Raw genomic sequence first — 17378 nt, 5'->3', positions numbered from 1 at the left:
TGTACACAAAAGAGCTCCAGCTGACATTTTTTTTTTCTTTAAACAGCTCCAACAGAGGACCTGCTCACAGCAGATTACAGCAAGAGTTGTGTTTACATCCCAAAAAAATGTATAGCCGCCTTTGTTGTAGAGTAGGAATTCAATTTTGTGTGTGTTTTTAAATAGGGCTAGATGTTACAATTTTCTCCCCTACCCCACCCCACCCCCCACCCCCCCCCCCCCTCTCCCCCCGCCCATTTCTTCAAATTTTCACCCGATTTCATCCACCTGTAGCCGACAAGGTAGGCACATGTTATGTCATCAACTGGCATGGTTTGCCGAGTTGACGATCTCCCCTCTGGATTGTCTCTCTTTCCTTTGAGGATCTGAATTCTGCCTCTGTAGTGGAACTAACAATCCCATACCTCAGGACCATACTTTTAATGAGAAATCAACTAGCGTCTTGCAGAAATACCGACAATAGAAACTTCTTAGCCGGGACCTCTTGGTTAGCAAAGTCCTATTCGCTCATCATATTCTATGAAGGTGTATTGGCTGCACATTAACCTGTCCCTTCTGCATTCAATAATTAAACATAACAGCTCTCAGATTCCTATTTCAGGAGTTTGAGTGCGAGGTTCTTTGCTGCACCCCAGTAAATTTTGCTTGCTTACTCCAATGTGAAGGGATGCAGGCAGCACATTTCTCGGTCTTATTGTGACCAGTTGCAAGTGGACACCTCATTTTCTCTACCAGCAAGAGATAGTGAGTCAGTCAGCAAAGCTCCCTTTTCTGTGGGGCAGCTGCGTGTGGGTTAACTATGAATGTACACCCGCACCCTGCAATCCTGTGGGGCTGATTGCCCCCATCCTCACAGGGTTTACTTACTGGACGGGTTTCACATCCTCTAAACCTGTTCAAGCTGTGTCTTCCACATTCAACAGCCCGGCAGTTATGTAACAGCAACTCAGTTGGGCAAACATTACTTTGTCTGCTCATGAAACAACAATGAGCATCGAGTCACTATCTGGTTAACTACATGCACGAGACTGTTTTTGCCCATTGTGCTACCAGCTGTTGATCCAAGGATGAGCGAATCACAGGATCACAGTTTCCCCCCATGTAATGCAATAGGCTGTCCTTGAGCATTCATTTTAATTAGCATTCTCATTAACAGGATGCATGTAGTACTGTCCTGTGTATTAATAGAATTGCAATCAAACCCATTAAGGATTGCTTCTGGCACAGATAATGAGGTGATTTTTGAATGCATGTTCAACAGAACATTATAAACAAGAGTCAGTTCCTCGGGGGATTAAAGAAACACTCAAAGGCTTGCACCTCCATGCACATGAGCAGCATTATGGAATAATGTGAGCTGTGTCTTTGCTTTTCTTCCTCCAGAGAGCATGTCTACCACATAAATCTAGGTGGAGCACCTAATTAATTGTAGAAAGGATCTAGTAAACGATTCAGGGACTTCCTTCAAAGCAATTTATAGCACCTTTGAACACAAGTGTTTTGAACATGCTGAAAATTTACGAACGAAACGGTGCCAAATATTTTACACCATTGCTGTCCCTTAGCTGCTATAAAAAATACTGGTGGTGCAAAACCCAAGCAGTGCACGTGGGAGGAAGCAACATCAAATAATGTTTAAGTCCCTCATCTATCCTGGTCCCAAATGGAGAGCCTAAATCACAACCAAGTTTCCAGTTGTCAACTCCCTCCATCCCTGGTCCACCTTTGTTAGCGGCTTGCCCCGAAATATTTGCCACAAGTGCCTTTGACCACTGCTGCATAAAAGGCCGAAAACTTAACATTTAAAATTGGAATCATGCTCACCAATCCTCATCTTAAAATGGAAAATGGTCACAGTTCACGTGCACAGAAGACCCAGAGATAAATACATAGCTTCCCAGTTGCCAAACACCATCACATGGACAAACATTCTTACGTTCAGAGGTCTATTATGACAACCTGCATTTACATGGCACCCATCTCAAGGTGCATGGAACAAATTTAATACCAAAACTTTGGTTGGGAGAATATTAGAAAGGGTGACCTTAAGTTTGGTCAATGGTCAAAGTAGATTCTGAGGAGAGGGTTGGGTAGGTTTAGAATGGCAGTTAAGCAGAATGTTACCCCTAAACAGAAAGGATCAACAATGAGCATCGAGTCACTCTATCTGGTTAACTACATGCACGAGACTGTAGCTAACAGGAAAGGAGGTTCTCAATATAAAACCACCTCTTATTTTTACAAAACACTGTATGAAGCAACCCATCGGTAGAAGCTGAATGCTTGATGAAACTGGTCCAAATAAGCTAAACTATTTAGCACATCATTCAAACTTAAAGCTGGAGCCAGTTGCCAAAAAAATGAAATGCTGAAGTTGCACTTTTGAAATTAGGTAGAACATTTCACTGCAAACTGCTTTGAGATTGGGGAGCTGCAGGGTTGGGGGGGGGGGGGGGGGGGGGGGGGGGGGAAGAGAGAGAGAGAGAGAGAGAGAGAGAGAGTGCGCATTGTACACTGTACAGGACATCCTTTTTAAAGTTCAAGTTAAACTGGCAGGTACTTATTTATGAGATCCACTGTTTTCTCTCAGTTGCATTTTAACTTCATGGGTCATTTTTCCTTCATGGGTCATTCTTCAAGCAAGCAACTACTCAGATTTTGCTCCTTCGACATAGCACCAATACAGTATAAATAGCACACATTACCCCACCACCCCAACCCCCACTTTTGACAATGAACTGCAAAGCAATGAAGCTTCATCAAACCAGTAACTGTTAATTTTATTCTAGTTCCACGTGCAATAACCTGTGTCACAATGACTAGCCATTTTCTGTGAATGCTATCACAAATCAGTGGAAATGAGGGGTGCTGGACAGCTACCCAAAACTACATGCAATGTATAGTGCCAAACTGGCGAGGGAGGATCGCTGGATTGTCTTCCCTCAACCGAGGGCCGACAATTTGCCTCACTCCTGGGCTAAGGATAGTAAGAGGAGTCAAGGTTCCCCACTTGGGTTCGCTCTTCTAGAATGTTGGACGGCAAAGTGCATCTGTGCGAATGTCAGCAAGATGCTAGAATCAGGCTGTCAAGTAGAGATCAAACATTAAGAATGGCCGCTTGGAGGAATAGATGTCACACCTGGGGACAATACACAAGATCCAGCATTTTTGGAGGAGTAAAACAATCTGAACACTCTAAATATTACTTTCATTATGCCCAATTTAGTTTAGAATTCAAATTGGACTGCTTATCAAATGTTTTTTTTATATTTGTTTATTGCCAACTAGTGTGATGCACAGGACTCGGGCAATATTGCATTATTTCTTAAACACTGGGCATACCTCAACATCAGTCTGAGAAAGCCAACCAAGCTTACTTTGATGCTGCTTATAGCTTTGCACAAGCAGTAGGTCGGGGTGATAATGGCAGATAGCCCAATGTAAAAGCAGCTTTAGTTGCTCAACACCAGGAGCTATTCCAACATCACCAAGATGTCCAAGGAGGGACCATACACAAACTTCAGCAGGTTAAGCCTTCAATTTGTCTAAGTCACAGAGAAGCAAGATGGCCAAAGATGTACCATTATTTACATTCAACTCCTGAAAAGTGTCACCATTATATAAATTGCATTTCATAATTCCTCAGCCAGTCTCCTTGATACACATTTGATGGGGCTCCATACAAAGAGCCAGAAGGCAAGAGAATTTATTCTGCACAGTTTAAGCAGAATCAATTAGACCAGGCTATTTTAAAACCAATCCCTTCAGGTTCATAAATTATTTTGCTCGTTGTGACTGCTTGCTTCACCTAGAGCTCAAGATTCCATATCATTAATTCATTGACTTAATCATTCCGATAATTAATTGACTCAATCATTCAATACATTTCCAATATGTTTGTGTGCTTTTTGGGAGGGTAAATTTAGAGTATCCAATTTCTTTTCCCCCCCCCCCCAATTAAGGGGCAATTTAGTGTGGCCAATCCACTACCCTGCACATCGTTTTGGGTTGTGGGGGTGAGACCCACACGGACACGCGGAGAATGTGCAAACTCCACATGGACAGTGACCCGGGGCCGGGATCGAACCCGGGTCCTCAGCGCCGGGAGGCAAGAATGCTAACCACTGCGCCACTGTGCCTCCCTTTGTGCTTTTTAATGCTTTTCCTTTTACCTGCTCCTGTTTTTTATATAGACTGCTCTTTTAGTTAACTTGGCAAATTGCAAGCCAAGTATTCATGACCGTTCCTAAACACGGTTTCTTGCTGTTGATGGCCAGGTTAGAAGAACGGGAGGACAAAATGTAAATTGGGGAGACAGACCATCGTTTCAGGCTACAATTATGTTTCTCTCGCCTTCTAGCTGAAGCTTTTGCTTAGCAGTATCTTAATGCTAATGGTTACGATCACATTTTATTGTGTTTAGAGGAGTGCGAGAAGGGGCAGTAATTTTCTCATTTAACAAACTGCGTCCACACATTTACAATGCAACCAACTGCTTATTGGTAGTTACTAAAGATTTGCTGGAGTCACTGGCCCACCATTTAACCAACATCTCTCATGGAGAAATGTATGACAGTCAGCAACATTGAGGACTGCAGGGCAATCAGGCCCTCACTGTGGAAAACATGCTTGAATATTGCCTGTGAGTGAAACTGAAAATGAAAACTAATACGGGAGGAGGCACATTATAAAATGAAAAATCAGTGCAGATTAGTATGGCAAAGATAAATTCCCTCATTTGCTCAAAACAACGATGCAGATTTTCATATTTAACGTACTAGGTTACAACTTGCAGAATTGTTTGAAGACATCTGCAGCTCTTGTTTTAAGAGGGAATTATCACTTTTGAAAGCCCACAGAAGGGCAATAATAATTTCCACAGTATTAAATGAACCCAATGATTTCAACATCCTGTGGATTATTCAAAGAGAACAACGGAAATCTACACCATCATCTAAGCAATGAATAATCTTTTGGGTTTCTTTGCTTACATTAGAAGGAACTATATAGCTCCTCTGCTATTTACAAAAGATACCACATACCCTGGTACAGGAATTTCACAGGGCCTCCAGTCACCAGAAATGCAGCATAGTGGGACTTTGCTCAGAATAGCAACATTTGCATAAAGGTATCAGCAACCCTCACATGCAATGTTCAATGTAGGGATATCACGCAGCAGCTGATATGGCTGAAGAGGTGAAGGGTTTTCAAACATTCTGCCAAATATCTCGATTGCCACTGGGAATTTGCCATTAGATCCCACTTATGTACAAGTGCAACAGCGTCACAGATATACTTTCCCTTGGCCACACATTCTTGGAATTATTTTGGTCTTTATAATTTGCATCTTTCCTCTCCCAAAGGCACTGACCGATGGATCCAAATGTTCTGGCAGCGACCTAGCCTGGTCCAATCTAGGCTTTTGGTCCAGCCATGCAACACGGCATCAGAAGACATTCGCTTCAAATTAGAGCCAGGACATTTTGGAGTAGAATCAGGGACAACTTGATGAATGACAGCCAGAATTGCACACAGCAAGGTGGTAACGACCGGATAACCTGGATGTGATAACAACCGGATAACCGGTTTTCAGTAATGTTGGTTGATGGATAAATTGGCACCAACTTGGGAGTGGGCGAAAATAATGGTGATGGAGAATTGTGTTGGGAGGGAAGTGAATGGGGAGGAAACGGGGGCTAGAAAGAAAAGAGATGGAGGGAAGACAAGAGAATGATGAGAGAAGAAAGGTAGGGAATGAGGCAGAGGGGAGAAAGACCAGGAGAAATCAGCTAGCCCAGCCATTATACAGTAGGCTGTATGCTTTGCACAGGGCTCATTAGCTGCTCCAATCAAGGCTAGCAAGTCATCTTCTATAGTCAAGGAGAGGTACCTCTTGCTCTCAGAGGCAGCAGAAGGTGCCCCCTTAGAGTTAAGGTACTTCTCTTGACAATTTTTTTTTTTTTTTTTTTAAATGGCCATTTCAGCATTGTAGCAAAGACAGAATGTCAACCCCAAGGAGGGAACTGAAGACTTTGGTTGGGGGAGATGGAAGGGGGAGAAGAGGAGTACACGAGACAATAAAGATGGTTCAGGTATCCCGTCAGAAACTCAAATGTTCTGCCATTACCTCAGCGTCAACAAGGTGAAATTTTGATCACCAAATGATAGTAACTTTAATTTACAATGTATCATTAGTCGGATATAAAAAAAACTTCATACATATTCGGTCTTTCACGACCTCCGGACATCCAAAAGTGCTTCATAACCAACATAAAAGTTTGTAGTCACTATTGTAATGTAGGAAACATGACAGCCAGAATCGTACACAGCAAGATGGTAACGGCCGGACAACCTGTTTTCAGTAATGTTGGTTGAAGGATAAATATTGGCCAAGACACCTGGGATGGATCCCTGCCCTCTGGAACATTTACATAGAATTTACAGTGCAGAAGGAGGCCATTCGGCCCATCGAGTCCGCACCGGATCTTGGAAAGAGCACCCTACCCAAGGTCAACACCGCCACCCTATCCCCATAACCCAGCAACCCCACCCAACACTAAGGGCAATTTTGGACACTAAGGGCAATTTATCATGGCCAATACACCTAACCTGCACATCTTTGGACTGTGGGAGGAAACCGGAGCACCCGGAGGAAACCCACGCACACACGGGGAGGATGTGCAGGCTCCGCACAGACAGTGACCCAAGCCGGAATCGAACCTGGGACCCTGGAGCTGTGAAGCAATTGTGCTATCCACAAGGCTACCGTGCTGCCCCCGTCATGCCATGGGATCTTTTACATCCACCTGAAGACTTTGGTTTAACATCTTGTCTGAAAGGCGACACCTCCGAAAATATAGCATCCTCTCCACACTGTCGATAGTGTCAGCTTAGATTTCTTTGCGCTCAAATCTAGAGTGGGACTTGAATCCACCATCCTCTAATTTGGAGGTGCGCTACCTATTGAGTCGCCACTAACACCATAATGGGAGGGGTTTTTTTTATGCAATTAACACCAAAGTCAGCCGCTGCATTTTATTGGCAACATTGTACTGCATTTTATTGGCAACATTGTACTGCATTTTATTGGCGACATTGTACTGCATTTTATTGGCAACATTGTACTAAGAGTTTAAAATAGCCTGGGGCGAGTTTGACAAGATAGTTTACATTGCCTTTACCCCAGTTTTTTGTTTTCCTTTCAAATTTAACAGAGGTTTAAAATTGAACAACCTTCCATCAGTTCAGCATTTAACCCAGGTTGACACATTTGTACAGTATGGAGGGAGTGCTGCAGTGCTAAATATGCCAGCTTTCAGATCAGCTATTAAGTCAATGCCTGGTTCATATAGACATTAAAGATCCCTGGTCCTTTGCAAAGAGTGGCAGTGTTCTCAGGGTCCTGGCTAATATTGTTCTCAACCACCAGAACGATTAGTTGGTCATTCATCTCATTGCTATCTGCATCACTCAGTTTATATAAACTGTCATGTTTGCTTAACACAGCAAACCAACTCATTTTGGGAACTTTTTGATTGCTTTTTTAAAAAAAAATTCTTTCATGGGACGGGAACATCACTGGCTAAGCCAGCATTTGTTCTCCATTCGTAATGGCCCTTGAACTGAGTGACTTGCTGGGCCATTTCAGAGGGCATTAAGAGTCAACCATATTGCTGTGGGTCTGCAATCACATAGGCCAGACCAGGTTGCGGGTGACAGTGAACCAGGTGGATTTTCAAAATATGACAATTGACAGTGGTTTCCCGGTCACCATTACAGACACTGACTTTTCATTCCCAATTTTATTAATTTGAATTCAAATTTCACCAGCTGCCATATTGGGATTTGAACCCCACCCCCCACCCCCCGTCCCCAGAGGCTTAGTCTGGGCCTTTGTATTACGGGTCCAGTGACAGACATTATCACTGGACAAGGTGCTATCCCAAATGTAATTGATTTCAACTCCGTCCAACTTGCCGCCCTATTTTGGGGCCTGCAATGGTTCTAATAATGAACCACCATGCTGCTTTTGGAACGCAGATTGGATTTCTTGGGGATAGGGGTTGGGAGGGTGCTACTGCAGATTCCTTCAGTGTGGCAGTATCAAAATCATGGCAGTAGCTGAGGAACAAATGGGTCAGGCCCCAAGTGCTTTACTTTCTCCATCTCAGAAAATAAGAGAATGCGTTGCCGAACTTCAGCAACTATTACTGGGCGGCCAACATAGCGATGATAAGGAAATGGATGTTGGGTGCGGGGTCGGTTTGGGAGCGCATGGAGGCTGCTTCGTGAGGGGCATTAGCTTAGTAGCCCTGGTCACGGCGCCTCTGCCACTTCCACCGGCACAATACTCCACCAGCCCGATAGTGGTGGCGGCAGTTTGGATCTGGGGCCAGTGAAGGAGGCATGTAGGGGACGTAAGAGCATCGATGTGGACCCCAATCTGCGGCAACCACCGATTTGCCCGGGGAACATGGACAGTGGGTATCGACTGTAGAGGAGGGCAAGGATTGTGAGGATGGGGGATCTGTCCCTGGAAGGGAGCTTTCCGAGCATGAGGGCGCTGGACGAGAAGTTTGGGCTGGCGAGAGGGAACGACTTTAGATACTTATGGGTGCAGGATTTTGTATGCAGACTGGTGCAGTCCTTCCCATGTCCCCCGCCGAAGGGGAGGCAGGACAGGGTCGTTTCTAGGGGAGTCTCAGACGGCTACAAGGAACTAAGGGGAGCTGAGGATACGCAGACCGAGGACCTGAAGCTTAAGTAGGAAGAGGAGCTTTGGAGGGGGGGGGGGGGGGGGGGGTGGAGGACGGTGTCTGGGCAGAAGCCCCAAGCAGAAACACGACCGCAACATGCGCCAGGCTCAGCCTGATCCAGTTTAAGGTCGTGCACCGGGCCCACATGATGGTGTGCTAGATGCACAGAAGGGCCAGCTAACCATGTACACATGTTCTGGTCGTGCCCTAAACTCAGGGGGTATTGGCAGGGATTCACAGATGTCATGTCCCAGGTATTGAAAACTGGGATGGTAATGAGCCCTGAGGTGGTAATCTTTGGGGTTTCGGAGGAACAGGAGTCTAGGAAGAGAGAGAGGCCGACGTTCTGGCCTTTGCTTCACTGGTAGCCCGGCGACGGGTAGAGTAGAGTAGAGGGATATTGAGGCAGGTCCTTGCGTGAACAGAGCCATGGTTTGCACTATGTTTAATTTGTGTCTTGACTTTTTTTTGTACTGTACAATGTCACTTTTTCTATATGCCTAATATACCTCAATAAAATTGTTTGTTAAAAAAAAAAGAAAATAAGGGAGTGCCTCATCCTCCATACCCGACTGTGGCAAAAGTTGCAATTCTCCCAGAACTGCCCAGAGCATACTGTTCACTAATATTTTCATACCAAGCAAATAGGAATTTCAAAAATAATGGCTTAACATTCAAGATGCATACGAGCACTGCTTGCTTACAATATTTCACTCATGTATGACCGTCCAAAATTTAGTAAACTCCACTAAGGAAGCTTTATATTGGACAATTTTAAAATCAAGAGATGCCTGTATCTTTTCGGCCAAATTTGTGAAAAATGTCCACTGAATTGCTGGAATATTTACCTGCAGCATTTTTCAGCATTAACAGTCACCCTTGTCTCAACAGCCTTACTGCTTATATTTCCTTTATAATACAAGTTTTTGTCGTGCTTCACTTGATTTATGTTAGGTGGAAAATGCTTGAAACAAGAATTTTAATCCTCACATCAGATAACAAATAATGGAAGTTTCATTAATTCTAGACAGGAGGATATAGACTGAACCTAATAAGCTCACAAGGGAGTTCTCCACATTCGAAGTGATCACCACTTGGCTTGGACTGCTTGGTAGGGATGGAGATATTAGGCTGTCTTAAACAGGTGGACACGGAGGTGGGAACAGAGAACAGTCTTATGAGCCAGATATGCTCAGCTCCCTCATTTTGGTCTAAAATTTGATCTCACTATTATTCTCAGATAGAATTGGACTTGCTGTGCATTTTCAATCTTTAGAATAAAGTGTAGTGGGAAATAGAATATTTATGCACACGCGATGGAGCTTCTCATCTTATTACTTCTAATAAGAGACTCCGAGATTACCTGCATTTTGGATGCATCATCAACTTACCTGTCTAGTTGGTCACCTACCCCGAGGTACATAACAAGGTTTATAATACATGTGTGATTCAGGGACCTAAATAGACCCAGAAGGTATATAACTCAACCCAGCAAGCAAGCAAGCACATTCTTGTTTGTAAACTTGTTTTATTTGAGAACTGATGAAAAGTAGAAAACTATACAAAGTAAAAAAAATACATATATAATTTAACCCCAAATATAGAAAGTCAACATGCATTGGATACATATTAAACTAGAAAAGTAGATAAAGTAAAAAATATATTTTTATATGTACTACAAAAGCTGCATTTCTGGTAACAACCAATATCCAGTTGATAAGTTTGCTTTGAAGGGGGCAGTTACAACAGTGAAAATGGCAAATGAGTGACGGCAGGCTGAAGAATTTGCTGACTTCATTTAACCACAACCCCCTTCCCACTTACATCCAGGTAATCAGAGTAGATGTGAAAGTACTTCGACCATCTGTGAATGCCTATGACTAGAGGCTGCAGTTAGGAAATCTCCAGAAATGCCTTCACTAAAATATTTGTTCTGGTGCTCAATGAAATCAAGTTTTATTGCAAGCCCAATAAACACTATAATCAAACACTTCAGAGCATTCACAAATTCAGTCTTGGAAAGATTGGTTATGAATTCGCTCAGACTTGAAACCGATATGGGCACAGCTTGGGGATTTTCAGATATCTCCAGAGATCATCTGAAAGAATTCCAAATCCCAACAGAGAATCAGACCACTTCTACAGCCGAACACGAGTACTGCACTAAACATTCATTAAGATTGACCATGGTGACTTGGAAAATGCTAATCTAAGAATAAAATTGCTCAAGAAAAGGCCTGCAGTCATTGTATTCCAGGGTGTAAAGTTACTGCATTTCCGATTCACCGCCAGCTTTTGACATCAGCCACAACAGCAGGATCATGGTTTATGAAATTAAATGAAAATCGCTTATTGTCACAAGTAGGCTTCAAATGAAGTTACTATATGGGAGTATTAGGGTGTTCAAGGCGACACTGCAATTTGAACATCTGCAAAAAAAACAACTTTAGCATCTTGCTGATGGTGGAATAAAATCAGACCACACGTGGAAACTGCAAACATTCCCTTACTTTCATGGTTCCCCAAATAAGTTAGGCCAAGCTATACTATCAGACCATGCAACACTGTAAAGCATGAGAAACTAGGCCTGACCGTGGCTACAATGGGCAGTGGGGTGGGGGGGGGGGGGGGGGGGGGGAAAGAGGAGGAAAATCACCGAACTACAATATAGCTCTACAAACAACAGTTTAGCAGCATTCCTCTGCTGCGTTCGTGAGGCTAAGCTTAACAACTGAAAGGAAAAATAAACGGTCGAACCTTTGATGCCCACTAGTAGCATCATCATCATCATTCACAATTCAGGGCATAGGCCAGATAAAATACAATCAAATCTATTATGAACCAGCCTCATAGTCTTTCATTGTTCTGGTGTGATTGTGCAGCTGTATTTATATCAAATATTCCTGCGGTCTTCAACTGAGACTTACAAGCAATTTTGTGCTGTAAAATTTGATCCAGTTAAGAACAGGGTTGAAATTTCCGAAAATTACTCCACAAAGATTCTTACAACTAGGAGAGTTCCATCTATCAGTTCAAGCAAGTTTTAAACTTAGGTCCCAGAGGTGAAAGGAATAGTTTTCAGCATGCTGTTACGCACCAATTTTGACTATCCCATGAATCTCAGCCTGGCGAACAAGACAAACCTCTTACCAATACTAGTGCAACATCCAGGAGACATCAAAGCTTCTTGATCAGATGTGCTTTTAGCCTCTTTCAAATGAACAGTTAACAACTGCACCACTTTTGTTTGGAAAATGTCAAGTAATCCATCGAAAAGTAATCTATTGAAATTGCATGTTGGTTTTCTCTTTCTTCGCAAGGTAACAACATCCAGAAAGTGGGCTATTGGTCAACAGGCAGGAATTACATCAAAATTGTTGGAACCTGTGAAAAAGCAGCTAAATGGCAGCCCTACTGAAGAACCTCTGTCTCAAGTGGTCTGGAATGGAGTGCAGAACATGGGCACAATACAATGTCAAAAAAATTAATTTCCCAGTTTAATGACTTCCCACTTTAATGAATGCATCTCCTCGCAAGAATACAACATAAATACGTCTCAATTAAGCTGCAGGTAGAGCTGGTCACAAGCTAAGCAACTCAGAGGAAAATCTGAGACTGGTTATAAACAGGATAAGGTGTTCTGAGCTCCTGTTGTTATACAGCTGCTTTTACCAGAAATACAGCTTTCCGTCTCATTTTAATAACTGTCAAACACTACGTGTAGACTTTAACTAGGGTTTTCTCTTGCATGCAGTGCGTATAAAAACAGCTACTCAGTGTGACCCCAAAGTCAAAAATAAAACACAATGTTTTAAAAGCAACAAAAAAAAAAAAAATGTTTTCCCCACAATTACAAAACATGCAAAGTCAAAATAAATAAGATATACAATTGCATACAAAAAAACAACAGTTTTGGAACACTGAATTGTTTCATCACAATAAAATTGGTGTACATAGTCCAGTTTCTTTTCCAAACAAAAAAAAAAAAATCACAAATTTCATCTTTTAGCTTACAAAAAATTTATCAAAAAGAAAAAAAAAAGTAGCCAGCGAGTGCTAAAGTTTTGACTGAGGGGCCAGCAATGCCGTTCCAAAAACAGAAGTTAAAACCCCTATTCTGCTCATCAAATTTAAAAAGGGATTTTTTTTTTATTTTTTATAACTTCGCTGCTTAAATTTTCCCTGTCGACCTGAAGTTAGTTCTGATTAAATGAATGCACCATTGCCAAAACCACACAAATCTGGGTTTCAACACAGGGCTGCCATGTATTCTGAATCATGCTCCAAATCAACTCCAAGTGAAGCGATTGTAACTCAATATCCTCAAACTCTTGAACCTTGCTCCCAGAACGGGACAAGGAGGTACCCCTTCCCAAACTCACACCAATTCTGCTCCAAACTATACTGCAAACAGCACCAATCCACACAGATCTAAAAACAGTGCAGCTCCCAACTCAAATCCACAGCAATCAGGATACACAAAAAAAAGATTGCATAGCACCAATTCAAAATCCACAACAATCTGGATGCACCCATAGGTCGGCGCAACATCAAGGGCCGAAGGGCCTGTACTGCGCTGTAATGTTCTATGTTCTATAGAATTTAAGCATTTACCTCTGAAGTGGGGCCAGTTACAAACTCAAGCCAAGGGGCAAGTTACAAACTCAAGCCAAAAATAGTAGATCCGACCAACGTTTATTTTGTAACTCCTTCCCCTTACAAGACATCTTAGTCTTCCTCCCTATACTCATACAAGGATCTAGCCCCACAGTCAAAAGCATCATCAGCGTAAGCATAACAGCAAATGAATCTATCCATAAACTGTTGCCACAATTCTAAAACCTGCACCTTATTTAAATCGATGCGCCGTCTTTTTCTTAAAAACAGGTCTCTGGTCGCAGCATCAGTAGTTAAAATCGTACCAGATCATGCAAGTCATACAAAGGACATTCAAACTGTGGGCTAGTAAGGCACTTTTTAAACAAGAAAATGCTTAGGCACACCAAAATCCAAAGGGTTATGTGCACGTAAACAATTGCATCAAATTTATTACCAAAAATATCAAAGTAATGGCGTCAAGCATCGCCCATCCTCGGTAACGTAAAAAAGATTCAAGATACCACTACAGAGGGAGAATTCTATATTGGCAAAGCAATGATGGTAAAGAGTCCAGAGGAACAGGGACAACCAGACCACAAAGAACTAGCCATTTACCAGATGAAACCTGGAGATTTGTCCTGGCTGATCTTGCCTTCCAGAGAGTCTAATTTCTTTCTGCAACACCCACCAAGTATCCTTTGTTCCATAGCAGGTTGACACCCATGTAACGAGAGGTTGTGGGTCTCCCAACCAAAATCATGGAATAAATAGGGACGTTGGGAGTGTGGTTGTGACAATAGGTCCTATCGCCATTTTAGACAAGGCCAGAGTAGCACAGTGCTACTATACACAATCAGTTAATAGCACTCGCACACAATTTCCATCAAATTGTTCAACTGGGACTTCAATAAAGCATAATGGAAGATGAAAAATGTACACACAGCTACACTACAGGCACACTGCTGCCCCCCCCTCCCCAAATTCCAATGGACAGTAATGCCAGATCGTTTACAGAGTATTTTGAGTTGATTAACAAGGATGAACAACTTGTGGATTACAGCCCAGTAACTGGTGGTAATAGGGACAGGAAGCATTTATTGATTATTGAAGCATATTGTCTGAGGTACAATGGGCTATCGCTGTAGCATGGATAAAATAAACGGATGATAGTTTCTCTAAATTGCTCGTCCCTAGTGGAATTCAAGCCACTAATCATGCATACTTCCTCTTTTGAAGATAGTCAATGCGTGAAAGCAACACCAATATCTGTACAAAAAAATATACACATGGAAGGGACAGTTACATGATGACATTTTCGATCAAATGTGCTTAATCACAACTGGCCACTAACTCAGGATTGATCTGAAGAACACAAAACCAAGCACTCCTCATTCCAACTCAACCAAGCAGATTTTAATTCTTAACTCAGGTTCTCTTTTCAGAGCTCAGTGGGATATACCACAAGGAAACATTCTAAGCTTGCCACTATCACTAATATACATCCACAAACCTCAATGAGAAATCAACAGCTGAAAGCATCAACACAAATTTGAAGGGGGACGGGACAAGTGATTGCTGATGAAGTTCTTAAAACCTTTAACCCTTTCATATTCCATATTTTGCTGTTCCTGCTCCTGTGATCTGTTTATTAACATCCAGCTCTGGAATAACTCAACCTAAATTGCACACATGGTCGCTGTATTGTACGAGTTGAAAAGGTGCGGAAGTTGAATATCTGGTTAGCTAACTAGACAGTGAGTCAGATAGTGACATCTTAGTACAATATGCACTAGGTTTATGCAGGTCTGATCTGGCTGCACTAACCCGTAAAGACTGGAAGGTTACAAAGCTTGATATTTGATCTATGACAAAGCAGTTCATTTAACCAGAGAAACAGTTGCGATGCTACTACTGAACTCACTTCAGGGGAGAAACCAGTAGCATTTCAACTGGAACATTATCAGTGACGGCTGGAAGTTGAATGAATGTTTGTGTGGGAATGGGAAGCTTTCAGCTGTCACCCTCAGCAAACCAATTGATTTCTAGGATCACGTGAAAACTGGTCATTTAAGTGACGTATCAGGGAGTGTTGCTGTTACCAAGGAACTGTACACCAACTGGTTCAGTTAGTGACCAAAGTGTAGATTATCTTTCACATTTTAAGAAAAGTTACATTATAATGAATGCACATTCAGCTGGGAGAGTGTATATAGTATACGCCTGATAACTATTTTGTACTGAAAATCTGAATTAAGCAACTTTTAAACTGTTTGAATACATTATCACTGGTCTTTTAATTTCAATAAAACTTGGGAGAATGCCTTGGCAAAATAGGCTTCTCCAACACCGAATACACTGTACACAGCACCAGCCTTATACAAGGCTACACAGGGCTGGTGACTCATTCTCTATGTTTCAGATGACTTCCAGTTGAAATTGCGCTACCAATTTTGATTTATTTTTAAAAAAATATTCAAACCTCCTTCTGTACTGTAAAAATTCTATGGTTCTATTCTATGGTTCTAAGATAGCAGTCGGTCTAATCGAAATGTTGGCCCTACAAATAAGCCATCTCACAAAGTTCAGTGGCACGTTCCTTTCTGGGATGGCTCTTCCATAGTTCAAAGATGCCAATATTTGAAATTGTCTTTTCATTTGGCACTTTCACTGAAGCAAATGGGCTATCCAGGTAACCATAATGAGCCAAGGAAGTCTTCAGGTCTTTTGGAAGTTATGTACAGTTTACACAACCTCAACCTCCAAACTTGCCCAGCCCCTATGTACAAGATTGCAGCAGTTATTTGTTATTTCACCATCATGAGAATCACAACATGTCACATTCAGCTGGGTGACCTCTCAGTTCCAAACTCAGCACTCTGTGGCTATTACACAATCTATAGAAAAGTACAACTTACAACTTTTGTTTTTAAAAATCACTCATTTGAAAGACAGCATTTGTGTAAGAAATCACAGCATCCAAAGGCCATACATAACACATTTGCAATAATGGAGTGCATAATACAAAAATAAAAATTGTTGACAGTTATCTTGGATGTATTAAATACATACAGCAAGAGCCCCTTAGAACAGTTAGCAAATCTTGAATGACTAACTAGTGTATATAATGAAATTCAACTACTGTAAACTGAAGCTCCAGTTTATGTTCCTTAGAAATCCATTGCTCAAATTTTTTAACCAACATTACATAATTAATAGATGACAGATTATTTTGGTGGAATGACATACAATGTTTTTACGGGTATTTGGGAGGTAAGTGCTCCCCGGATCAAAGCTGAGAAGTTCTAAAATTTGAAATATCCCAAACAAAGCTGCAAAGCAAGCATAAAGGAAACTTGACCACAATAACCTAGATGGCAGACCAGTTAAACATGTTGGGTTTCAAACTGCAAAGTATTCTCCCTACGGGTCAGTAAGAGCATAGAATGAAGGATGGGGAGAGATTACAAGGCCGTAATTCAGCCACGGGCCTCACGAGTACAGCTCTCGAGTCAAAGAACGCAGGCTGAATTATAGCTTTTGCAGTAAATACCATTGTTATAGGAGGCAAGGCGAGAGATGAATACTGGGTCTAACAGATTGGCTCTTTGTTCAAGTGTCCCACAGTGGCTGTTCGTTATGGGTGGTGAAAATTGGTTAGGAAGGTCCAACATTGTCACAGACGCACAACAGGTATTTTCTGACGATGCCCATATCTTGGCAGGAAATTACATGATTATAATTTTGTAGACCGCCACCAATCCATGTCAAATTGTACACAAGCCAGGTTTGAAATATCTGATTCCCAAGATCGAGTTGCAGCCTTGCAACTAGCTAAGTGGTGAGTATTTTCTACAAAAATCAAGAATAATTTTACAAAAAGATTACACAGCTTACTTGCTAATTCTTGCGGCAGCTTCGTTGAGTCAATGGCCGAAGATGAAGTTGGTAGAACGTAGGACCTAAATAATTTCTGCCAGCTGAAGGGGTTACAAGAGCTGTAGCCCACCATGTTTTTATTTTCCT

General features: G+C 42.0%; 1 protein-coding gene across 5 annotated transcripts in view; it reads right to left on the bottom strand.

The window, feature by feature from the left end:
- The window catches only part of brd4 (bromodomain containing 4), a 240009-nt gene that overhangs the window by 17655 nt on the left and 204976 nt on the right, over positions 1 to 17378 (bottom strand). The gene's annotated exons all lie outside the window — the stretch shown is intronic.

The sequence above is a fragment of the Scyliorhinus torazame genome, chromosome 27, assembly GCF_047496885.1.
Source record: "Scyliorhinus torazame isolate Kashiwa2021f chromosome 27, sScyTor2.1, whole genome shotgun sequence".
NCBI lineage: Eukaryota > Metazoa > Chordata > Chondrichthyes > Carcharhiniformes > Scyliorhinidae > Scyliorhinus > Scyliorhinus torazame.
Note: the sequence above shows the minus strand (reverse complement) of the source record. Positions and strands in the feature narration are given on the sequence as shown.